At 36.5% G+C, this 27,432-nt stretch overlaps 1 long non-coding RNA gene and 1 pseudogene across 1 annotated transcript in view; both read left to right on the top strand.

The window, feature by feature from the left end:
• The first annotated feature begins 1,027 nt into the window (after positions 1-1,027).
• LOC143680242 (proteasome maturation protein pseudogene) lies at positions 1,028-5,893 on the top strand (annotated as a pseudogene).
• Positions 5,894-17,047: 11,154 nt separating this feature from the next.
• Positions 17,048-27,432, top strand: part of LOC143678970 (uncharacterized) — a 35,383-nt gene continuing 24,998 nt past the window's right edge. Inside the window, exons 1-2 of the long non-coding RNA XR_013173505.1 lie at positions 17,048-17,065; positions 18,543-18,676. This is a non-coding gene — a long non-coding RNA (uncharacterized LOC143678970). The remainder of the gene's footprint in view (positions 17,066-18,542; positions 18,677-27,432) is intronic.

Below are 27,432 nucleotides of genomic sequence, written 5' to 3'. Positions count from 1 at the left end.
GAACATTCTCCCACCTGGGTGAAATAAAGGCAAGTATCTCATTCTGCTCTTCATGAGTTTAGAATGAAACAGAGGTGAAATTACCTTGAAGGTATTAAGTAGAAGTCTCAGGACCCCTGACTTATATGGAACCCCTTCTAAGATACAAGGCATGGCCTTCACAGGGTATTTGCATGGCCTTATATTTTTGTAAAATTTGCAAAAGTAAGATATTTCTGCATTTGCTTTGATAAGGAGTACCAACACTACAAATCATAAAATCTTTACTCTTTTCAAACCTGGATCTGCTCCTATGTTGCAAGGAAGAAGAGAAAGAGCAAGGTAACAAAAAAGGATGGTGGGTTAATGCTGAACTTAGGTTCTACAGATAGGATTTTCACAAATAGATGCTTTATAAAATAGCTACCATAATTTTTTAGGGAGAAATAATTTTTTAAATTCCATCCAAATAATAGAAAAGTCAGTTACCCACATGACCTAAATTCTTGACACACAACTGAAAAAATCTGTCAGAAGATATTTTGGTAATACATCTGCTTTTCTTCCACATGATTTATTTCACACATTTAAATAGTGCCAGCTAAAAAGAGAGAGCATGATCATTGCAATACTATTGACAATTTTTTTAAATTTTTGTTTCTGTGGATTTTTTTTTTTCAGGGGGTGCATGGTCCTGGAATTGAATCTGAGTCTCCCGCATGAAAGGTGAACATTCTACCACTGAACCAATCATGCACCCAATATTGACAATGCTTTGAAAGCAGAATGCTTTTGAAAGTCGCATTTTAAGCATTTACTATTTAAATCACTATATTAAAGTATAGTATAAGCATTCTTTTGCTTTCATATGCCAAAAGTATTTTAGCAAAAATGCACAAATCACTTTTTACGTGCAATTTGTTCATGTTATAGATATGTTAGATGATGTGTCAGAAGGAAAAGACAACCCATCCCCCAAATATCCTTATTTCTAAAAGACTGTATTTGAAAAAACACCAAGAATGGCATTCACTAAACACAGCCCCAGATGGGTCAGGAGGTGGAAAATGTAGAGAAAGAGCAACCAGTAAGACATTAAAAGCGAATCTGGATGTTTGTAGTGCCTATAAAACTCCGATATAAAAAGGGACATAAAGGACATCCTCAAAACTACTGAAAAACCCTGGGAATGGAATCTCTTCCTTTGTGAAGGGATAGGGATTTACAAAAGTTGAGAGTGTGTGTGGGATTTAGACTCAGAGTCTTGAAAAGGATAGTATTGTGAGTGCACAGACATGAATCAGAAGGCTTATGACCTGTGCTAGTGGTTCATAGTCCTTACCCCCTCCCATTGAGAGGTCTTAATCTTTTAGAAGACTTAGCCGATGAGACCAATGGGATTGTCAAAATTGGCCTGCTATCAAAGTTGTCCTTCCCTCATCATAATTCCCTCTGTGACTTCCCTCATGCTTCATAAAATAAAGGCCTTGTAGAAGCTGCTTAGACTATGTAACAAGAAGAGAATTCTCTTCTACCCCATTATTTTGCAGGCTCCAATTGAGAAAGATCTTTGGCCTGCCCACATTTGCCACCTGGAATGCCAGGAAACGAGTGGCGATAGCAGATCATGGAGTTTGGATCTTCTGGAGCAGGGACAGCATCTGAACATGATGTGTGCAAGAGAGACAACGAAACCAACTTGGATGAGTGAACAATGCTCCTTGGCACATGTGCAAGGAGGCAGAGGGCAATGGAAAAGGAAAGAAGGTCCTCCACAAACTAGGCAGTACTCACGTGTTCTGATTTTCTCAAAATCTATAAATGAAAATAATCTTAGTGATTAAGCTCATTTCAGTATTTGCTGCACCAGAAGCTATTTCCATTCAGCCTGCCTGAAAGCTCCATAGGTTTCCAATGCCCATGTTTTTATTTGTAGTTTTTTGGTTTTGGGTTCTCTCTTCATGATACAGTAACATTCAGTGATTCTCAAGAAGCCGTGTTGTGTTTATTAATACCTAATAATCCATTGTTAATTAATAAAAGCACAAAAGTGGGAAGAAAATTCTCTCACTCACATTAAGTTTTGGCATTCAAGTTTAAATGCCAAGACTGTTGGGGTAATTGCTTACATTTTATGAGTAAAGAAACCAATGCAATTTTCCTTTTTGGAAATGTACGCAAATAATATTTACATGGTGCAAATAAAGCATTTTCTATATTTTCATATCTCTTAAGAATGTGACAGAAGCCCTAAAATTTTACATAGTAACTTTTTTTGAAAAAGTTATTTAATTTTTATGAGTTTGTGCTGAGATTATCTTTTATACATTACCTATGCATAGAACTATAATGAGAGAAAGAATGACAATAGCTCTACCGAATTTAAAACAATTCTTCCAAGCAATTAATTTGTTTGCTTTTAAAACAAAAAAATCTTCTGACGAATATATGTAAGAAAATGAGTTGACAGATCTGTCCAGCCTTTTCATTTTACATAAGAGGGAACTGAAGACCAATGCTTGTCTCCCCTAGAGGCACATGACAAATGATCACTCTCTTCAAATCTAGAAGGTGAATCACATTTGTGGGGTATCATTTCTAGGTACCCCAGAACAAAGGCTTTATAATTCCTTTTTCATTTAATCTGGCTTAAGAAGAATGGTTCATGTCTCTTCATGGAAAATAAAGACCACTGGGTGTGGAAATGGTTATGATTCTGAGACAGTGGTATAGAGGAAGTCGATAATCACAGCTGAAGGCTGCTCCTAAATTCACTTCATAATAATGCACCTTAAAAGGCCTCTAAAAACAAAGTCTGTCTAGTAAAAACAATATCAGAAACAACATTTGCAGCTGGTGCTGTCAGGTATCTTACTCTGGCATGTATTGATTTGATAGACTTGAGGATCTCAAATATCCTATAAAGAATAGCTTCTTCCTGTAGAAATTTGAAAATTGCTAAATACATCTTCCAGTGACACAAAGGCTTTATTTATATAGTATAAAAGAAACTGTTATTTGGGAGCTTGTTAAATTTGGCAAAAATGTACCTCATTTATTTTTAGCATTTCCAAATATAAAAGAAAATATAGGCATTTAAAGGTAAGAAAATGCCTAAAGCATGTTGAATCACATAAAGTACATATTTTGAGCACTGTGTCATGTAACCAGGACTGACCACCTAAGAAATCAGAACAATAGAGCTCTCACATAATTCATAATGAATCCAGCCATGTAGGCTGAGTTTTATATTTTATAGGATCAAGACCCTCAAATTAGCCTAAGAAAATACTTCAGGAACCTGGGACTCAAAATGATTTAGAATAGCATTTTTAAAAAATGTTTTCTTCTCAAGCCTTTGACTTTTTTATACCCAATCATGCAATATGAAAATGCATACAGATGATTTTTAAAATAATAACTAGAAAGCAACAAAAACAAACTCATGTGATATTATTTGTATTTATAAGTACACTTTTATTTTCCTAGGGTTCAAATTAGTTGTCTTGGAAATATAATAGTCTAGGTTCTAATTGAATCACTTGAGACTTTTAAATTTCACACAATAATTATGAATAAAGGGATTAAAATGTGGCATTATTGGCATTATAGTTAAAACGGCCATATCTGCTTTACATAGAATCATTCATTTCTGAGCCCCTGTGATTATTTTGAATGTATATTGAGGTTGACATTCTTAGGGCTATGTTTATTAGTCACACTTTTATTATAACTAAACAAATTTTCTGTTTCACTTATGTATTAGTGCATGCGTATTGGAAATATGTCCTCAACTAATTTCATAGTCAAGATCTACAACATAATTACATTCAAAGGACCCAGAAATTTGAAGCAAAATCTTTAGACTCTCAATCTTTCTGTGTTTTGAATAGACAGAGAAAATAGAAGATTTTGCACAATAAGCAGTAGCATGTTTACTTGACATATTCAATAAATTACAAGTGTTGAGTGCCACTTATATGTTCCTGACATTGGACTGGACCAAGGTTTTTCAATCTCAGCACTACTAACATTTTCTTGGTCAGATAATGGTTGTGGGAAATGTTCTGGGTATTTTCAGATGTTTAGCAACACCCCAGCCGCTGTCTACTGGATTCCAGTACTGCCAACCCAGTTGAGACAACCAAAGCTCCCTGGGGGAAAGGGGGGAGGGCAAAATCACTCCCAGTTGAGAACCATTAGATGAGGCATCCGGATTTTTTTTTTTTTTTTTAATAAATAGAACACAATATAATCAGAGCAATATGTTTTCAATGGTTTGAAATCATTTTCAATTATGGCGTCTTTTTCTTTTTCCTTCCCTTATGAAGGGAAGTTATAAGGAAATGAAGAAGGGCACTAGGTTATCAGGGGAAAGGGGGATAGAGTGCTGGCTGCTAAGTCACACCATCGAAACTGTGTCGAGAAAACACACATAGAAATTGTCACGGGGTTGTTCTGCGGTCAATGAAAAATCTCCATCTCTGACACATATAAATGCAGAAATCGGTAGCTTTTCAAGTAAAAAAAGAAAAGGCTTTGTATAACCCAAAGCGATTTTCAATGAAACAGAGCATTTACATTTGTCCTTGCTACTCTCCCGGGGTGTGCCGTGACAGAATCCTCACACAGGGTGAACCTCCCACCGGTGCCTCATCACACTGGCCCACCTGTCGTCATTTTTGATGTGGGCTTGCAGAGTCCTGCTCAGAGCTGACTTAGCTCTGGGCTGCTCCTTACAGAAAATGTTAACAAGAGCAGGCATTCAGGAGAAGGCTCTCCTGCAGGGATTCTGACCCGAGGCCACAGATTCGGTAGTGAGTTTATAGCTTCAATGCATGTTTTTAATTTAGTCACCTCAAAAGATTTGTATTCCTCAGACTTGCAAACGGCCCACCCCACCTCCCCATGCTCTGAGCACCTCCCCCCACCTCCCAACCCCAGAGGAAGTTTATCTTGTAAAGAACAGAGAGTCCAGTTAGGGAACTAATGAGCTATACACACGCTGCTTGATATACAGTTGTTTTCCCTCTTCAAAAGGCGGCTCATAAGGGTGCTTTGTGTTTGTGCAGTACCGAAGTCACCACATCACCCCCTACCCTGCCACCTCCACCAAATGATTTTTGCTTTTTCAGAGTTGTTCACTTTGAGTAGCTTTGAATCTGGATTTTGATGATAGAAATTTTAAAAACCTCTGAACAAGCAAAGAATGCCTCGCCGAAGGAACTTTATACATAGAAATTTCATTTGGATACCTTAGAATGGTAGATTCTGTTCAATCTAATAAAGTATTTCTCCTCACTGAGCCTTTCTGGTCAGGTAATTCCTTGTTGCGAAGTCTGTCCTGTTCCTTATAGGATATTTAGCAGCACCTCTGGCCGCATCCGCCGTGCCAGTAGCAGTCCCACCCCCCAATCGTGACATCAAAAATGTCTTCAGGGGAGCGGTGGGCCGGCTGCAGGTACGGGGGGCTGGCGGTGTGGGCAGCAGGCTAAGGAGGAGCGGCCGAGGGCTTGGATCGCAGCTAAGCAACAGTATTCCAGTTACTATATTTTCAGCAAGTAGCCTTTTTGAAAGTCAAGATCTTCTTCGGAAAGGATTTCCTTGAGGGAAAACTGAACTTTTGTCGAGTCATCCCCTTGAATTATCAGAAAAGAATTTCCAGCTCAACCAAGATAAAATGAATTTTTCCATACTGAGAAACATCCGGGGTCTGTTTGTTGCCACTAAAATTACAGCTGGAATGCAGCAGGCCCAGCGGTTTCCGTTTCTTCTGAGCTCAAACTTTTCACTGGCTATTTTGAGGGGTAATGATGGGGCTATTGGATTTGAAGATATTCTTAATAATCCATCACAAAGTGAAGTAATGGGAGAACCACACCTGATGGTTGAATATAAGCTTGGTTTATTGTAATGCAGTTGTGTTGTTAATGAAAATAGGGTCTGCATCTTGTCTAAAGCTTTCTACTATAATCTGATGTACACAACATTAAAAATACTGACACAAGAATTTTTGCATAAATATTATCAGTGATCATGTGAAATTACTTGGTTGTTTGGTTTATCGCTATGTGACAATTGAAAACACTAAAGGAAGAAGATTTTAAAACTAATTTGTATTAAAACAGTGGCCTTCTAAATCTTTAAAAAATCATTGCAAATGAATATTATAAATCTGCCTGCAGGTTTCGATTAAAACCATTTTCTAGGTATTTCATAAATTTAATTTTGAATAGTCATTATCAATAGTTGAAAGTGCAGCCTGAATTCATAGTAGCACCTTTCAGAATAAATATTTGTAATTGATTCTCTGGCAACTTCAAATTAAGAACAAAATAAGATGTTTATACTTTATTTCAGTATCGTCCATTAATACTCATGGGAACATTTGTTTTACTGATACTGTTTTAAATTACAACTGTTTTTTGATTCTTTCAAGTTCAAGATTATAAGTTCAGAGGTTTTGAATTTCTTCTTGCCTTTAAAGTGAAAAAAGTAAAGTTACCAACAGAAGTATGAAAAAAATTGTCTTCAGACATTGCCAAATGTCCCCTGAGGATAAATTGCCCCCAAATGAGCACCACTGCCCTACTGTGGCACGAAGTAAGTTCCTGTTATTTGATTATGTGCTGGAACTTTACTATTGTTACGCATTTACTACTAGAAGCAATTATAGACACAAAATCAGAGCTAGAAACTAGCATAAATATTCTGGCTGTATTCAAGCTAATGAATAATTAAATAGAAATGGCTTTTATTTTTCCCAAAAGGAAACTTCTTATAGACGTTTTAATTTTGCCAAACACCTTGATATATATGAACTAGAGAGAAATACATCAGTCGGAAGCCGCAATTTTTCCTTTTTGTGAGTGTTTTAAGTGATAAGGGGATTTTTTCACAGTCTAGAGTGATATGACTATTCTCTTTAGTAGTTGCATACCCATTTCATGTGGCCCACCCATTTTCCTCTGCTCACAGCCAGGACCTCTATGTTGCAGGATTCAGAGGAAAGCTGGGGCATGAGATAAGGCATATCTGTTGTTAATCGTTCATTTGTTATTATATAATAGGGAACTAACTGAAAAGATTTTTCAGTAAGGAAATATTACCCACATAGCAATTGAGGAATGATATCAAATGCAAATCTTCAAAATTAAGTCAATTAATTTGGTTTTTACATCACTAGTACATAAGGTACATTTGTTTTTAATATTTTAAATAAATGCATTTTAATTTTTAAAACACTATAGGTATCAAAAAAGCTTAATTTATGATTTAATCAAGTTGAATTTAAATAGACCTTAACTTTTACACTTCATAAGTATTTTCCTTGATGCATACACTTGAAATATTGGTCATTTGCTACAATCCATAAGAGAAACTCTGGTAGAGAGCAGAGGGGTTGATATCCAGCAAGTGGAATTCTTACAAAACCTGGAGATATGGAGAAGCAAAAGAAATGTGACACTTAAAAATAGGATGAAATTTGACATTTAACAGCTTTCAAATGTAGAGGAAACGTTTGTGGTTGATAAGAGGGCATAAAAATTAAACAGTAAGGCCCTAGTGAACAAAATGCAAAGAGCTTTTAATGATTATTGCAGTTAATAAGAGCAGGAATGGGGTACAGAAAATACATTTCTGTGTATGCAATAGGTGAAAAAAAATAGAAGGAAGGGCTTCTGAGTAATGTTGGGAATATTCTTCCAGATAGCATCAGAAATGCATATTGGTGTCTGTGTAAAACCTCTCCCACTGTGCAGATTAAAAAAAGAAAGCAAGCTTGTTTGTAGGCATTATGGAACTAGTAACTGCAATTGGAGGGATGCTATTGTCTGGATCTGTGAGATGCCAAACATGAACAGAAACAACAGAACGATAGCAGTTGAGTTCAAGGTTAATTATGACACTGCACTTTGAAAGACTAGCCTTTGCGTAAGTGTGGAGAGAGAGACATGGGATCGCCTCCAATTAGTGTATCAAGTCTGATATATGTTACCATCCACGAGCATTATTTTGGCTTAGCATGGGATATAGATCAGAGTAAGACACAAAAGATGAACAGAGAGATGTCAAAAGAAAAAGATCTTACAGGGTCAGGAACAAGAAAATTCCATTAATTGCTTCTGAGTCCCATGAATAATTTAGCGTGAGAATAGATGGAAACTAACACAGAAAACATTGTGGCTAATTTGATTTTATTCATAGATATTAAATATGCTTTTAAGCTTAAGTTAAGTATTTAGTAAGCTAGACATATTATTTCATGGTAGGTTTTTTTTTTATTCTTCCCAATTAGTTATATTAGCTTTTTGTTGTCCAATGTCAAAAGAATAGTCTTCAGGAATCATTTTTAAATGTTCCTCAACACTGGATGAAACTAATATTTTCAAGCAAAATTTTGATTCTAAAGCAGAAAGATCCTCTAAAACTGTAGAATTAGAGCACTGCTGGGAAATGCTCTATTGGTTAAATATGTTTTCCATACGCATTATCTCAGCATTAGTGTGACTTTCATTATCGTCTAGGATAGATGATCACGTAATCCAGATGGTATGTCAAAGAGGCCTTTGGAATCTCTTTTCCAGAAAAAGGAAGCTTGTTCAAAGAGTTCCTACTAAAAATCTGCTTAGATAACATAATGATAATAACAGAATTCTATGATTCATTCATTCATCCAATACACACACACACATGCCCGTGTATAATAATCCTGTCTTATTTGCTAAATGTATGATGTAAACTAAACAGTTATGGTCCCTCTCCTCAAGAACTGCTTGATCTAGTGGGGAGAGGAAGAAAATAAGCAGACTAACAGATAAACAACTCAAAATTGTGATAATGCTGTAGTAGCAGGGAAAAGGTGATGTGGTAAAAAAAGAACAGGGAGTGGAGGAAGCTATGTAGACGTGGAAATCAAGGAAGATTTTACAGAAGCCGTGACATTAAAATTCAGACTAAAGAACAAGAAGACTTCAACCTTCAGAAATCTGAGGAAATAACTTTCTAGCTGAGGGGACGGTTGAGGGAATCTGAGGCAGTTAAGGGTGTGGTGTGTCCAAGACACTGGACAAGGCAGTGAGATTAAAATGGTAAGCAATTACAAGAGTAGAACATGATGGTGCTTCAGGGTAGAGAGGGACCAGTTGATGCCAGGCTTTGTAATCTATGTAAAGAAATTTAGGAACTGTACAAGAGGAAAATCATTAATAGTTTTAAGCCAGAAGGAACGTAACTTGACTAACAATTTTAAAACGACTCCTTTACTCTGCAAAGAGAAGATTATAGGGACTTCAGAATGAATGTGAAGAAATCAGTTAAGGTTTGTTGCAGTGGTTAAAATGAGAAATGACAAAGTTTGGAAGTGAAGAAATGAGTGGGAAGGAAGAAAGTAGACAAGTTCCAAATACAATTTTGAGGTACAATTGACAGGACTTAAGGCTTTCAATATGGTAGTGATAGTGGAGGTGACGTGAGAGCTAAGGAGAAAGAAAGTCAGGGATGATGCCACAATTTCTGTCCTAAATTGGGTGGAAGATAATAATAAATATTTTATGTTGGAGAAGATAGTCAAGACAAAGGTTAAAAAAGAACTGAATTCAAAAGATGAAAATGTGGCATCATTTAGGATTCACATGTAACATTTAGTTGGAGATGTCAACTACAGGGAAAGGAATTGATTAAGGGACCTGTGCTGGTTTGAAATGATGTATGTACCCTAGAAAAGCCATGTTTTAATCCTAATCCCATTTTTAAAAGGCAATCATTTCTTCTAATGCCTAATCAGTATTGTATATTTGAAACTGTAATTAGATAATCTCCCTGGAGATGTGATTTAGTCAAGAGTGGTTGTTAAACTGGATTAGCTGGATGAATGTCTCCACCCATTTGTGTGGGTCTTGATTAGTTTCTGAAGTCCTAAAAAAGAGGGCATTTTGGAGAATGAGAGAGATTTTCTAAGAGAGCAGAGAATGACATAGCCACGAGAAGCAGTCCACTAGTTAGTGACCTTTGGAGATGAAGAAGGAAAATGCCTCCCGGGAAGCTTCATGAAACAGGGAGCCAGAAGCTAGCAGATGATGCCATGTTTGCCATATGCCCTTCCAGATGAGAGAGGAACCCTGACCGTGCTTGCCATGTGCCTTTCCAGATGAAAGGAAAACTCTGACTGTGCTCACCATGTGCCCTTCCACTGGAGAGAGAAACCCTGAACTTCATCGGCCTTCTTAAACCAAGATATCTTTCCTTGGATGCCTTAGATTGGACATTTCAACAGCCTTGACTATCTTCTCCAGTTTCAAGTGTTTGCTTCTAGATATTCTAATATACTAAAAACTAGAAAGAAATATCTATATAATGAGTCAGTAGTCATAATCACGCATTAGAACCTAATTTCTCAGTTACACCTCCTCCCTCTCATTTGATCATTCTCTCAATCTTCAGCAATATCTGGGCAATGACCATTTTAGCTTCTTCATGCTGGAAAAGTGTGTTGACCTTTAGGGATAGAGGAATGAAACTGGTTGATCTTCTTGGAGAGGCTGGTACCTTGTTTTAGAGCTTATTTGGCATAGGGACAATCTTGAGGCCTTAAGATTCTGGAAAAAAGAAACTTATCAAGAAAAACTCATATAGAGTCATAGATACAACCCAAGGTAGGTATTCTCTAACCAAATACTGTTGGTTGGAGCTTGGCATACTGTGGTAATCTGCAATATCTGGCTAAAACTTGAATGAGAGCAACCTCCAGAATGATCTCTTGACTCTATTTGAAATCTCTCAGCCACTGAAACTTTATTTTCTTCATTTCTTTGTCCCCTTTTGGTGAAGAAAGCAATCTCAATTCACTGATGCCAAGGCCAGCTAATCCCAGGAGTTCTCTCCCAAATTGCCAGGAAGATTTATACCCCTAGGAGTCATGTCCCATGCAGGGGGAGGGCAGTGAGTTCACCTGCCAAGTTGGTTGAGAGAAAGGCCACATCTGAGCAACAAAAGAGGTTCTCTGGAAGTGATTCTTAGGCCTAATTTTAAGTAAGCTGAGCTTCCCCATTTCAGAAACAAATTTCCGAGGGCAAGACTCAAGATTGATGGCTTGGCTTATTAAATTGAGAGTCCCTAATGCTTAAGGGAATATTAAGAACTCCCAGGTGAGGACGTTTAATGGTACTATATTTTCCCTCAAGGGAATTTTGCAAATTTTTTTTTATTTTCTGCTCAAAATACTCTGAAATGTATCAGGGCATCACATTAACCTGTACAGAATAACAAAATTTCATTCCCTAGCCTAGATTCCATGCAATTATGTTGTTTAAATAAACTGACCATACAGGTTAAATTAGATTGCTACAGAAAATTTAAATTTGGGACAAAATAAACATCTCTTTGGTCTCACACAGAAGTTGAAGTTCCAAAATATAGACAATATCATCTTTCACCTTGTATTCTCATTTACCTTAGTCCTAGCCAGGTCCATCTCATTCATATCTCTATTTAAATTCTGATCTCTTTTTCAGCTTCTTTAACAGTTGCTCTATGTGGTAATGCTGACTCTCAGAGCTGCAGAACTCCATCTCTTTATCTCAGGTGTCAGACAGGCACGCAAAGTTCCAGGAACCTAAGTTATTCACAAAGAGTACAGCATCTCAGAATTTAGAAATAACAGTTAAAGCTCAGGAATAGATGTAACTCCTATAAGAGCCTACAATCTAGGAACTTTTACAATGTGCCTCATTGAACATTCTGTACTCCTTAAACATTGATTGCTCAAATTCTTCTCACTTTCCATCCCCTGACAACCAATGTTCTCACTTTCCATCCCCTGACAACCTATGTCCTCTGATTCAATTCTCAAGAGTTTGCTCACTATAGTTAGTTCAAATTAATGAGACTGCATAATATTTTTCCCTTCATTTCTGGCTTGCTTCACTCAGCATAATGTCCTCAAGGTTCATTCACCTAGTTGCATGCCTTAAGACATTATTTCTTCCAGCAGATGCTCAATATTCTGTTGTATATAAACAACAGTTTGCGCTTTCATTCATCAGTCAACATATTCTTAGGCCACCTTCATCATTTGCAAATTGTGAATAATGCTGTCATAAACACCAGTGTGCAAATGTCTATTCAGGTCCCTACTTTCAGTCCTTCCAAGCATATACCTAATAATGGGTTGCAGGATCATAAGGCAATCCTATATTAGCGTCCTGTGGAACCACTACACTGTCCTCCAGAGGGGCTGCAGTATTCTATTTCTCTACCAACAATACATAGTTATATCTCTCTCTCCACATCTTCTCTGGCACTTGTGTATTTCTGTTTATTTTTAAACAGATTAATTCACATATCATACAATCCATCCTAAGTGTACAATCAATGGCTCCCAGTATAATCACATCACTATGCATTTGCCACCACAATTTACATGAGAACATTTACCTTTCTTCCAAAAAGAAAAAAGAGAAAAAAGATTTTTAAATTAATAAATAAAAGATAGAAAATTAAAGGGAGAAACAACAATAACAAGAAGAATCCCATGGCACTTCCTTATATCCTCCTCATATTGACATTTAGCTTTGGTATATTACCTTTGTTACAATTAATGAAATAATATTACAATGTTACTGTTAGTTTTAGATTTTAGTTTTCATTTATTGTATTTTTGCCATATACTATCCCATTTTCAACACCTTAAAATTATAGCATTCATTTGTTCTTCCCTCATTTAAATACTTTCTCATACTTGTACATTTAATGACCATCATCATCATTCACTCTAGGATGCACTTAGTTATACAGTCCCAGTTTTGATCATCTTTCCTTCTGGTATTGCACATGACACTAGCTTCCTCTTACAAAAACTCAGTTTTGTTCATCATAGTTACACTATTGTGCTAACATTAAATAGTAGTGTGCTATTCATTTCTGAATCATAACAGTCAATCCTGTTGAATCGTCTGTGCTCCTTCAGCATCAAATGTCCTATCTCAACCCTGTTTCTATCTCCTGATAACCTGTGTTTTCAACTTTGATTCTGTTTGTTTATTATAGTTAGCTCATATTAGTGAGACTGTACAGTATTTGTCTTTTTATTTCTAGCTTTTTGCACTCGACAAAATGTTCTCAAATTTCAAAGAATTAAAATAAAAACAAAGAAAAAAATGTCCTCAAGGTTCATCCATGTGGTTACATGCTTCATGACTATACTGTCTTACAGTTGCATAATATTCCATCCTATGTATATACCACAGTTTGTTAATCTATTCTTCCATTGATGGATATTTGCACTGTTTTCATCTCCTGGCAATTGTGAATAATGCCACTATAAACATTGAGGTGAAAATGTCTGTTTTTATTTCTGCTTTCTGTTCCACCAAGTACATATCTAGTACTGGGATTGCTGGATAACACAACGATTCTATACTCAGCTTCCTGAGGAACCACCAAACTGCTCTTCACAGCGGTTGTACCATTCTCCATTCCCACCAACAGTGAAAAAGTGTACTTCTTTCTTCACATCGTCTTCAACACTTGTCATTTTCTGCTTTTTTTGATACTGGCCCCTTTAAAAAGTGTGAGAGAATATCTCATAGTGGTTTAAATTTGCATTTCCCTAATAGCCAGCGAAGTTGAACGTCTTTTCATATTTCAGAACCATTCGTATTTCCTCTTTGGAAAAGTGTCTATTCATGTCTTTTGCACATTTTTAATTGGGTTGTTTGTCTTTTTGTTGTTGAGTTGTGTAATGACTTTATACATTCTGAATATTAACCCTTTATCTGACATATGATTTCAAATATTGTCTCCCATTGCATAGGGAGACATCTCAACTGTGAGGAGATCCTATTTATCTATTTCCTCTTTCATTGCTTCTGCTTTGGGTGTAAGGTCTAGGAAACCATTTCCTATAATAAATGAGTATAAGTAAATGAGTATAAAACAAGTATAAATAAATGAGTATAAAACAAGATCTTTAAGATACTTCCCTACATTTTATTCTAAAGGTTTTATGATCTTAACCTCTAATGTTGAAGTCTTTGATCCATTTTGAGTTAATTTTTGTATAAAGTGGGTGATAAGGGTCCCCTTTCATTATTTTGAACATGGAAATCCTGTTCTCCAAGCATCATTTGTTGAAGAGGCTGTTCTGTCCCAGTTGAGTTGACTTGATCACCTTATCAAAGGTCAAGTATCCATAGACAAAAGGGTCCATTTTTGAACACTCAATTCAATTTCATTGTTCAGTATATCTACTTTTATGCCAGTAACATGTTGTTTTGACTACCGTAGCTTCATAATATGCTTTAAAGTCATGGAGTGTGAGACTTCCCACTTCATTTTTCTTTCTCAAGATATTTTTAGCTATCCAAATAAATTTGATTTTTTGCTTCTGCAAAGTAGGTTGTTGGGATTTTAATTGGTATTGCATTGAATCTATAAATCAATTTGGGTAGAATTGACATTTTAACTATGTTTATTCTTCCAATCCATGAACATGGTATGTTCTTCCATTTATTTAGGTCTTCCTTGATTCCTTTTAGCAATGCTTTGTAGTTCTCTGTATAGTTCTTTTATGTCATTGGTTAAATTTATTTCTAAATATTTGATTCTTTTGATTGCTATAGTAAAGGGAATGTTTTTCTTGATTTTCTTCTCAGATTGCCTCTTACTAGTGTATAGAAGCACTACTGATGCTTGCATGTGGATCTTGAATCCTGCCACTTTGCTATACTCATTTATTAGCTCTGATAGTTTTGCTGTAGAGTTTTCAGAATTTTTAACATAAAGTTTCATGTTGTCTTCTTCCTTTCCAATTTAGAGCCTTTTATTTATTTGTCTTGCCTAATTGCTCTAGCTAAAACTACCAGCATAATGTTGAATGACAATGGTGACAGTGGGCATTCTTGTCTTGTTCCTGATCTTAGAAAGAAAGTTTTCAATCTTTGCCCACTGTGTATGAGGTTAGCTGTGGGTTTTTCATATATTCCCTTTATTATGTTGAGGAAGTTTTCTTCTATTCCTATCATTTGAAGTGTTTGCATCAAGAAAGGATGCTGAATTTTCCCATATGCCTTTTCTGCATCTGTCAAGATGATGGTGCAGTTTTCCCCCTTTGATTTATTGATGTGGTGTAGTACATTAATCGATTTTCTTGTCTTGAACTACATTTGCATATGTGAAGTAAAACTCACTTGGTTATCTTGCATAATTCTTTTAATGTGCTTCTGGATTTGACTTGCAAATATTCTGTTGAGGATTTTGCATTTATATTCTTTAAAGAGATTAGTCTGTAATTTTCTTTTCTAAAAATGTCTTTGGTTTTGATATTAAGGTGGCATTGGCTTCATAGAATGAGTTATTCATTCAATTGAATTTTTTTAAGCATTTGAGCAGGAATGCTACTAATTCTTTCTTGAGTGTTTGGTAGATTTCACATGTGAAGCCATCTGGTCCTGGACTTTTTTTTTTTTTTTTGAAGGTTTTTGATGACTGAAACATCTCTTTTCTTGAGATTGGTTTGTTGAGGTCTTCTATTTCTTCTTAGTAAATGTTTCTTGTTCATGTTTTTCTAGGAAGTTGTCCATTTATTCTAATTGTCTTATTTGTTAGCCTATAGTTGCTGATAGTATCCTCTCATTATCTACTTTATTTCTGCAGGACTAGTAGTTAAGGACCCCCTTCCATTTATACCTTACTTATTTGCATCCACTCTTTCTTTTGTCAGCCTAGCTAAGGGGCCATCAATTTTATTGATTTTCTCAGTGAACAAACTTCTAGTTTTGTTGATTTTCTCCATTGTTTTCATGTTCTCAACTTGTTATTTCTGCTATAATTTTTGTTATCTCTTTCCTTACATTTGCTTTGGAATTAATTTGCTGTTCTTTCTCTAAATTCTCTAGGTGAGCAGTTAATTCCTCTATTTTTTCTTATTTTTTAATATAGGCATTTAGGGCAATAAATTTCCCTTTCTGTACTGCCTTTGCTGCATCCCATAAGTTTTGATACATTGCATTTTCATTTTCATGTGCCTGGAGATAATTACAGATTTCTTCTGTAATTTCTTCCTTGACCCATTGATTGTTTAAGAGTGTGTGTTTAGCCTCTATAAATTTGTGATTTGTACAGCCTTTGTGTATTATTGATTCCCAACTCAGTAGGGAAAATATTTTGTATAATTTCGATCTTTTTAAATTTGTTAAGACCTGATTTGTGGCCCAACATGTGGACTGTTCTATAGAACTGTCCATGAGTACTTGAGAAAAAATGTGTATCCTATAGTTTTTGGGTGCAGTGTTCCCAATATGTCTGCTAGTTCTAATTCACTTATCATACTATTCAAGATCACTGTTTCCTTATTGATCTTCTGTCTAAATGTTCTATCTGTTGATGAGAGTGGTATATTGAAGTCTCTAGCCATTAATGTAGAGGTGTCTACTTCTCCCTTCACCGTTGTCAGTGTCTGTCTTATGTAATTTGGGGCACTCGGGCTCAGTGTACAAATATTCATGATTGTTATGTCTTGATGAATTGTTCTTTTTATTGATATTTAGTGTCCTTCTTTGTTTTTAAATTTATTCTGTCAGTCTATGACTTCTGATTGAGGAATTTAATCCATTATCATTTAATGCTCTTACTGTAAAGGCAGTGCTTTCTTCTGCCATTTTGTCTTTTGGATTTTATGTATTATACCTTTTTTTCTCTCTTTTAACCCTTACGGATAGTCTTCATTTCTATTCTCTTCTCCAAACCTCTCTCCCCTGTCTTTTCCTATCTGCCTTTAGTGCTCCCTTTAGTATTTCTTATACAGCAGGTCTCTTGATCACAAACTCTCTCAATGTCTGATTGTATGTAAATATTTTAAACTCTCTTTCATTTTTGAAGGAACGTTTTGCTGCATATAGAATTCTTGGTTGGCAGTTTATCTTTTTCAGTATCTTAATTAATCATACCACTGCCATCTCACCTCCATGGTTTCTTCTGAGAAATCTAAACATAGTCTTATCAAGCTTCCTTTGAATGTGACGGATTGCTTTTCGCTTGGTGCTTTCAGAATTTTCTCTTTGTCTTTGACATTTAACAATATGACCAGGTAAGTGTCTTTGAGTAGGTCTATTTGGATATTTTCTGTTTGGAGTATGTTGTGCTTTTTTGATCTATAATTTTGTGTTTTTCATAAGAGCTGGGAAATTTCAGTGATTATTCCTTTTGTTATTCTTTCTGCCTATTTTCCTTTCTCTTCTTCTGAGACACACTTAAACACATATATTTGTGCACTTCATGCTGTCTTTCAATTTCCTGAAACCCAGCTCATAATTTTCTATTATTTTCCTTATCTGTTCTTTTGTTTGTAGAATTTCAGATGTCCGACACTGTAGTTCACTAATACTTTCTTCTGCCGCTTCAAAACTAAGTAAGTCTTTGTTGTGTTTTTCATCTTTTTTATTGTGCCTTTCATTCCCATAAGTTCTGCCATTTGCTTTTGTTTTTTATTTCCCAAACTTTTGAGTTCTTCTATATGGTCATCCAGTGTCTTCTTTATATCCCTCTCTTTTGCCATGTTTTCTTTAAATTTGTTAAATCAATTTATACTTGTTTGAACAGCTTTAATTAGTTGTTTCACCTCCTGTATCTCACTTGAAGTGTTAGTTTGTTGCTTTGTCTGGGTCATATCTTTGTGTATCCTAGCATGACTTATGATTTGTTGCTGGTGCCTAGGCATCTGATATGCTTGATTAGTTTATTCTAGAGGTAGTTTTCTGTTTTATCTAGGGTTTTCTTGTTGGTTGGCTTTGTTCTCTTTCTATTCTTTGACTTTTAGCTCAAAGTTCTATTCTAGACCTCTAACATAGCTTTCTGTTTAACTGATGAGAATTTTTCAGCTCTTGTGTTTCTGTTTCTTGACTTGTCTATGTGAAAATTTTTTGAGCAAGGTTCCTCCAGATAAGATCAACCCCAATCAAAATTTCCCATAAAAACCTGCCCAGGTCTCAGGAAGAGGGTATAATCAGTATCAAGTTTCCCTTAGGATGAGACCCAGCTGGTGCCAGTTTTTCCCATGAGGCCTCTTGATTCTGTGTTTTTCCTATCCTGTCCAGTAAGTGGCTCTTGTCAGCATAAAGCAGGTCAGTACCTTGAATTCTCAGCAGACCCCATCCTTGCCAAGGGTGTAGTTGAAGCAGAGTTTGAGGCAGAAGGTGGGCCTAAACTGCTTCAGTTTCCAGTTCCTGGGGTCTGAATTCTCTAAATAACCATCACCACCTGTGCTGGGCCTTGTCCTCCCTTTTCTGGGGGGATGGGGAGAAGCCAACTATTCACCCCCCTGTTCCTTGCAGGCTGGAAAAGTTACAAGCCTTTTAAACCAGCCCACCTTGGCCTCTACCAACAAATGTGTTGGATCTAAGGCGTCCAGGGAAAGATACCTTGGTTCAAGAAGGCTGATGATATATAAGATTTCTCCATCATCTGGAAAGGCACATGGCAAACATGGCTATGTCTGCTAACTTTCTCTCCAAGCTTCTTGTTTCATGAAGCTCCCCTAGTAGCATATTCCTTCTTCATCTTCAAAGGTTTCTGGCTGCATGGGATCTGGCTCTCATGGATTTCATGGCTCTCTCCAAAATGTTTCCTCTTTTAAAGGATTCCAGTAAACTAATCAAGACCCACATCGAATGGGTGGAGCCACATCTCCCTCAAATCAAAGGTTAGTAACCAAAAAAAATAAAAAATAAAAAAAAAGTAAAAGGGCAGGCCATGGTGGCTCAGCAGGCAGAATTCTCGCCTGCAATGCCAGAGACCCGAGTTCAATTCCTGGTGTCTGCCCATGCCAAAAAAAAAAAAAAAGGTTAGTAACCATAATTGGGTGGGTCACATCCCCATGGAGATAATCTAATCAAGTTTCCAACCTGTAGTATTTAATAAGGATTGAAAGAAAATGGTATCCTTTATAAGATGGATCAGGTAAGACATGGCTTTTTTAGGGTACATCATCCTTTCAAACCAGCACATTCTATGTGCTAAAAAAGATGTTTTTCCATATACAAAGTACATTCATTCCATAACATCAGAAAGCCTTAAGGCATTTCAGTAGCAATATGAATGCAATACAAAGTCAAAAACAGTACAAAATCTCATCAAAGTCAGCTACAGGCATGGTCTGTCCTAAGGCAAAAATTTCTCCTCTGGTTCTGGACCTGTAAAACCCAGAACAAGTTATCTGCTGCCAACATAAAAAGGAGGGGCAGTCATAGGATAAATACTCGCATTTCCATAGGGAGAAAATGGAAAGAGCACAGAGATTACTGGACCCAAAAAGTCTCAAAAACCTGAAAGTTTTTGTACATACCTTAACTCTGCCCTTGTCTGGGGCAGTGCTGAAAGCTGAAAATATCTGCTGCTTTCTTTAATATAATGGGCTGCTATCAAGTAAAAAGAAAGTAAAAAAAAAAAAAAAGATGGGTATCTATTTCGGAGCTGATCCCAGCCCCCTGGGTTCACCAATCAAGAGCAAGAATTGGAGCCCAGCTCTCACATACCCTGTTTCTTGGGGCGCAGCTCTCTTCCAGTTTCATGAGCTCAACCAACTCCAAAAAGCCTCTATTGTTTTTTGTCAGCCTTGCCTCCCCTCTGCCAGGGAAAGACCTCCATGTTTCTTTCATATATTTATTGGTGCTTGGATCTTATATTCTGAAGTCTGAATTTGTTAATCAAACAGCTTTTAAACAGTTAAAAGCTTCATTGAGTACTCTGTTTCTTACTCCTAATAGGAAGTGCTTCTTTTTTCTACTGAGAAGAGATTCCATAACAGCCTGCCATGCCAGTGGGGGAGGACCACCAGCCTCCACAGCATGGGGGGCTTTACTTACATTTCTGTGCTGTGATCTCAGCCCTTTTGCCCATTCCAGGCTGGTGTTTGATGTGTGTGTGGTCACAGAAGTCCCCCAAACAGTTGTTCCAGACAGTTCCTGGCTATTTGCTAGCTGTCCTAGAGGATGAACTAAGCTCAACACCTCTCTATACTGCCATCTTGTCCCACCTCTCTCCCCTCTGTAATTATGAATTATTTCACTGGTAGAACAATAGCTATAGATAATTTACTGTGGGATTGAAGGTTAATATTGCTTAATTACCTGTTTTCATATGTTGTTTCTGGCAATGATAGAGCACATAGTCAATTAAAATGTCCTATTATTACAACTTCTTGAAATAATTTGAAAAGTGTCAAAGTTTACTTAATTTTAAGTTCTTTGAGGTCAGGAATTGAAACTAAATATAAGGAAGTTAGAAAGAACCAGACATTCCATGACCATTGTAATTAACAATTGAATGACTATCAGATGGAAGAGGAGACTAGCTTAGAAAGCTTCTAGATACCATTTTCTATGTTATCTGTCTCTCTAGTCTGCTCTGTTACAATGCAGAAGTTAGAACTTAGCCCAGCTAAGTCCCAACATGCATTCTCTTATCTTTCAAATGCTTTCCTTATGAATGTTCCTGGCCTCATATCATGAGACCTTCACTTGTTATAGCACCAGATATTGCCAGCTAGGTAACTAATCTCAGACTGGTAACCCACCCATGACCTTTGAGAACCACCAATTGATTTAGCAATGCGATTTGGTTGCTCTCTACTCAAGCTGATAGCCCTGCCAACATTCTTGCATAGTCCAACAATATGTGAGTGCAGGTGACATGGTCACTCCCGGATGGCAGCATTAAGAGCCATCAAGATCCATCAAATTGCCTCCAGTATCTCCAGTACCTGGTTGCAAGGGACTGGTGTCTCCAGTACCTGGTCACAAGCAACCACAATGAGCAGAGAGAAAGACTCCCTGTCAACCCATGCTGGACGTGTAATTTGAGCCAGAAATCTATTTCCATTCTCTTATATCTCTGAGATATTGTTGTTGTTGCCTTCTACTATGTAACTTACCTTATCATGATGAAAACCCTCCTAGATCAGTTCTAACCATCCTGAGGGTGTTCCATAAAGATCCCCAACTTGAATTCAAGATGTTCAATAAAAAGATACATTTTTGAAGGAATGGCAGGAGTCATGCTACAGTCTCATTCTTTGATTTATTAAGCTCTAGGACAAAATGGAGTGTAGCACAAAAGATCTTAAACATCAGAGTGCAAACAAAGCAGAGGAGATTCTTACTCATTTTTGTCATCAAGGAACTACATGACTATCCTTTAAAACACTGACTCAGATCACATCAATAGCATTGACTTCAAAAATGTGAAGTTATATGGTTGAAAAGCAACAGATTTTTTTTCCTTTTTCTCCATTTACCAATTTCTGGTCAGATAATTGGAGTGTTTCCATTGTAACATGGAGGAAAAGCAATCAAGTGGGCCTGCTAGCTCCTTGTACCTCTAAAGAAGAGCTGCTCTTTTGGGTAAATAACTTTACCAGCAGGGCCTATTGCTTCTTGTGTTAGTAAATAACACCATTATCATTACTCCTCTCTTTCTCTTATGCTTTACTTCCAACACATCAGATCTTATTAACACTGTCTTAAAAATATTCCAAAATTGGTTCATTTATTATCACCTTGATTGTGACTATCCTTGTCCAAATCTTCTTCCTCTCTTGACCACTTGCAATCAACTATCTTTGTACATTTAGTGTTATCTTATAAAATTTTAAATTCCTTCTTTTCGCACACACACCCTTGATTTTAAAAGTCCTCCAGTAGTTTCTCAGCACACTTATAATGAAATCCAAAGTATTTTCTTCTTCCAGGGCTAATACTGTTTGAGCACCTGACTCTCTCTCCATTCTCATCTTCTCACTTTTGTCAATTTTCTCAATACCCTTTCTCAATGATTGATACAACATGTAGACAGAAAATCATTAAGTATATAGAAGACCTTGACAACACTCTCAACCAAATTGACCTAAGTGATATGTACAGGACCGTCCACCCAACAACAGTAGATTGCACATTTTTTTCAAATATACGTAGGACAATTACCAAGACACACCATATTCCAAGCCAAAAATGTCTCAATAATTTTTAAATATCCAAATATTATAAAGTATGTTTCTAGGCTACAATGAAATTAAATTAGAAGTCAATAGCAGAAATATCTTTGGAAAACTCCCACATATTTTGAAACTAAATAATGCATACATAAATAACTCATATTAAAGAAGAATTCAACAAGAAACTTATGAAGTATCTCAGGATGAAAATGAAATTATGAAATATTTGAATGAAAATGAAAACAAATATATTGACATTTTGAAAATTACACTAAAGCAGTATTTGGGAGAATTTGTGTCACTAACCACTAAAAAGGTCTTAAACCAAAGATAGCAACTTCTACCTTAAAACACTAAAAAAAGAAGAGCAAATTAAACTCAAAGTAGGGGGCATGACAAAATAATAAGCATCAGAACATAATCAACAGACTAGAAAACAGAAAAAACAAAGGAAAAAAAATCACTGAAACCTACAATTCAGCCTAGAAAAGACCAATAATATCAGTAATCTTCTAGCCAGGCTGATCATGAAAAACAACAGAAAGCACAGAATATATTAGGAATGAAAAAATTAACATTACTACAGAATTTGCATATATTAAAAGGATAGCAAGGAAATATTTTAACAAGCTTTCTGCCGATACATTTCATTACTTAGATAAAATGGCCAAATTCCTTGAAATGCAAGCACTCACTCACTCATGAAAAAATAAAAAACAAACAAACAAAAAATAGCAGATAGCCAGAATATCCCTATGTCTATTAAATAAATTAAATTTATCTCCAGAAAGAAAACTAATTCCAGGCAATTTTACTTGTGAATTCCATGTAATATTTAAGGAAAAAAACACTTCAATTCTACACAAACTATTCTGAACAATTTAAGAAAAGGAAATAATTCCCAACACTTTCTTTTAGGTCAGGCAAAAATTCTTTGATGCCAAAAACATATGAAAAAAAGGAAACCTACACACCAATACCCTTCCTGAACATACATGCAGCAATACTTAATTTAATTTTCTTTAGTAAGTTAAATCTAAATGACATTTAATACCAGGAAGGCAAAGTTGGTTTAACATTTGAAAATCAATCAGTGAAATTCGCCGTGTTAAAGATAAAGAAAATCTATATAATCACCTCAATTCATATTAAAAAAAAATTTCACAAAATGCAAGATTCATTCCTTAGCATGCTGATAGAAGAGAACTTCCTGAACGTAATGAAGCACACCCATGAAAATGCTATACCTAACAGTATTCTTTTTTTTTTTTTTTTTTTTTTTTTTTTTTTTAAAGGAAGGAAGGATAGAAGGAAGGAAAGGAGGAAGAAAGGGAAACATCTTTAAACATTTTCTTGTTTTATTATATTTTGTTTGTTTGTTTTTTACATGGGCTGGGGCCGGGAATCGAACCGAGGTCCTCCGGCATAGCAGGCAAGCACTCTTGCCCGCTGAGCCACCGCGGCCCGCCCCCTAACAGTATTCTTAATGGTAAAAACCTGAGTACTTTTTCCTCAAGTTAGGAGTAAAATAAAGATATTCACTTTCCTTGCTTCCTTTCAACATTGTATTAGAGGTTCTAGCTATCAAGGCAAGAATATCTCATCAAAAGCCATTCAAGACTTCCGGGAAGATGGCCAACTAGAGTGCTGGAGATTAGACCTGCTCCACAGAAAAGTTAGAGAAGGGGCAGGAGGCCAACTGAGGTGGCAATTTGGGGGTGCAGCTTGTCTGGGAGAGCCTTCTGCACCACATGCAGCAGCCCTGGTTGCAGAGTCCAAGGAACTGAGAGGCAGAAAGCTGGAGCTGACGGGAGTGCACGATGGGAGCGCACGATGGGAGCACGGGACTAGGAAGTAAGCCAGGTTGCGTTCCTTGAGCATGCTACCCTCACCAGCACAGCCCCATGACCGGGGGCTCACCCCAGATCCCAAGCACCTGAACCCCATCACCCACTCCCATTCCCTGTGCTCCAGGTGCCCCCACCTCACCAGCCCCCAGTTCACATACCTGCCCCCCACCACCACTCCAAGTGCAGCCCAATCCACCTCTACTGCACACCTCCTGAGCACTACCTCCTTCTCCCTGTTCTCTGCAGGTTTTTGCCAGCACATAAAGATTGCAGACACTAACCTGCACACCCAGGCTACCCCTGTCCCTTGCCCATAGTGTCACACAGCCTCACCACCCCCCTCACTGAGCTCAGCACATCCATTTATGGCACTCCCAGGCCCACACATGGGCACTGGCACCCAATCATATCATTCAGCTCTGGGTACCACACTTTTCAGCTCTCCTACAACCTCGCATGTGCACAGCACTTGAAAGAAAAATAGCAGAAATCACACAGATTATAGACTCTGTTGACCAAATAAAAAAACACACTAGAGGCACACACATAAAATTTGAAGTGACAGAAGAAAGAATAAGTGATATAGGAGACAGGATAATTGACTTCAAAGACTCAAAACAGCAAATGGCAAAGAAGATGGAAAAAATTGAATGGGAACTCAGGGAAATGATAGACAAAATAAAATGCACAAATATAAGAATTATTGGTGTTCCATAAGAAGAAGAGAGGAGTAAAGGGTTAGGAAAAGTAGTTGAAGATATTAAGGGGGGAAGCTTCCCAACCCTCATAAAGGACTTAAATATGCAAGTCAAAGAAGCCCAAAGAACTCCAAACAGAATAAATCCAAATAAGCCTTCCCCAAGGCACATACTAATCAGTCTGTTAAATGTTGAAGAGAAGCAGAAAAGTCCTGAAAGCAGCAAGAGTAAAACAGTCTACTACATACAAGGGAAATCAGATAAGACTAAGTTCAGACTACTTTACTAGCACCCTGGAGGGAAGAAGGCAGTGGTATGGTACATTCAAGATCCTGAAAGACAAAGATTTCCAGCAAAGAATTCTGTACCCAGCCAAAGTGTCCTTCAAAATTGAGGGAGATTATAGTTTTCAGAGACAAAGAAGTCCTGAAAGAATTTGTCAGCAAGAGACCAACCCTACAAGAAATACTAAAAGGAGCTCTGTTGGCTGAAAAGAAAAAAGACAGGAGAGGGAGATTTGGAAGAGGGCACAGACTGGAAGAGTACTGCTAAGGGTAATTCAAATAATACAAAGAGAAAGAGGGAAAAGCATATATAGATCTGACAAATACTATAAAAAAGATATGATGGTGAATCAAGAAACACCTTTTCAGTAATAATTTTGAATGTTAACAGACCAAATTTATTAAAAGATACAGATTGGTAGAACGGATTAAGAAACATAATCCAACCATATGTTGCTTACAAGAGACTCATCTTAGACACACAAATACAAATATATATTGAAAGTGAAAGGATGGGAAATGACTTTCCATGCAAGTTGTAACCAAAAGAAAGCAGGAGTAGCTATACTAATACCAGACAAAATAGACTTTAAATGCAAAGATGTCATAAGAGACAAATAGGACACTGTATATTAATTAAAGTGTTGATTCACTGAGAAGACATAACAATCATAAATGTTTATGCTCCCAATCAAGGAGCTCCAAAGTACATGAGACAGACATTGGCAAAGCTGAAGGGAGTGATAGATGTTTCAACAACAATAGTAGGAGACTTCAGTACACCACTCTCCTCTATAAATAGAACAACCAGACAGAAGATCAACAAGAAAATAGAGAAGTTAAATAACTTGATAAATGAATTAGACCTAACAAACACATATAGGTCATTGCACCCCAAAACACAAGGTTATTCATTCTTCTCTCATGCTCATGAAACATTCTCCAGAATAGATCATATGCTGGGGCACAAAACAGGTCTTTATAAATTTTAAAATATTGAAATTATTCAAAGCACTTTCTCTGATCACAGTGGGATGAAGCTGGATCTCAATAACCACCAAAGAAGAGGGCATTAACAAATATATGGAGATTAAATAACACACTCTGAAACAACCAGCGGGTCAAAGAAGAAATCACTAGAGAAATCAGTAGCTATCAGGAAATGAATGAAAATGAGAATACAACTTATCAGAACTTATGGGATGCAGCAAAGGCTGTGCTGAGAGGGACATTTATTGCCCTAAATGCCTATATTAAAAAACAAGAAAGCAAAAGTCGAGAACTTAACAGCAAACCTGGAGGAACTTGAGAGAGAACAGCAAACTAACCCCAAAGCAAATATGAGAAGAGAAATAACAAAGATTAAAGCAGAGGTAAATGAATGGGAGAACAAAAGAACAACAGAAAGAATCAATAAGACCAAAAGTTGGTTCTTTGATAAAATCAATAAAATTGATGGACCACTAGCAAGACCAACAAAGGAAAAAAGAGAGAGGATGCAAATAAACAAAACCAGAAATGAGAAGGGGTGCATTACCACAGATCCTGAAGAAATAAAAGAAATCATAAGAGGATATTATGAACAACTATACACCAACAAATTAGACAACTCAGATGAAATGGACAAATACCTGGAGACACACAAACAAACTACACTGACTCAGGAAGAAATAGAAGATAGCAACAAACCAATCACAAGTAAAGAGATTCAATCAGCCATCAAAAATCTTCCTACAAAGAAAAGCCCAGGGACAGACGCCTTCACAGGGGAATTTTATCAAACATTCCAGGAAGAACTAACACCAATCTTGCTCAAAATTTTCCAAAAACTTGAGGAAATTTTTAAAATTTATCATATTATACCTCAATGTGATAAAGGGAATATATTTTAAAAAACCAATAGCCAGCATCATACTCAATGGAAAGAGATTGAAAGCTTTCCCCCTAAGATCAGGTATAAGACAAGGATGTCCACTGTCACTACTATTATTCAAAATTGTGCTAGAAGTTCTAGCTAGAGCAATCAGGCAGGACAAAGAAATAAAAGGCATCCGAATTGGAAAGGAAGAACTTTTTCAGTAATAACTTTGAAAAAACTCTCGTTATTTGCAGATGATATGATACTATACTTGGAAGATCCTGAGAAATCTAGAGCAAAGTTACTTGAGCTAATAAATTCAGCAACGTGGAGGGATATAAAAGTAACATGCAAAAATCAGTAACATTACTATACACAAGCAATGACCTAGCTGAGGAGTCAGTTAAGGAAAAAAATCCACTCAAAATAACAAACTAAAAGAATCAAATACTTGGAAATAAACTTAACTAGGGATGTAAAGGACTTGTACACAGAAAACTATATAAAAGAAATCAAAGGAGATCTAAATAGGTGAAAAGACATTTCCTACTTATGGGTAGGAAGGTTAGATATAGTTAAGATGCCATTTCTCCCCAAATTGATCTACAGATTCAACACAGTACCAATCAAAATTCTAACAACCTACTTTGAAGATTTGGAAAAACTACCTACCAAATTCATCTAGAAGGGAAAGAGACCCCAAATAGCTAAAAGCATCTTTCAAAAGAAGAATGAAGGGGGAAGATTAACACTCCCTGACTTTAAAATCTATTATAAA

This window comes from Tamandua tetradactyla, chromosome 4, assembly GCF_023851605.1.
Source record: "Tamandua tetradactyla isolate mTamTet1 chromosome 4, mTamTet1.pri, whole genome shotgun sequence".
Classification (NCBI taxonomy): domain Eukaryota; kingdom Metazoa; phylum Chordata; class Mammalia; order Pilosa; family Myrmecophagidae; genus Tamandua; species Tamandua tetradactyla.
This window is presented reverse-complemented; position numbering and strand designations above follow the sequence as displayed.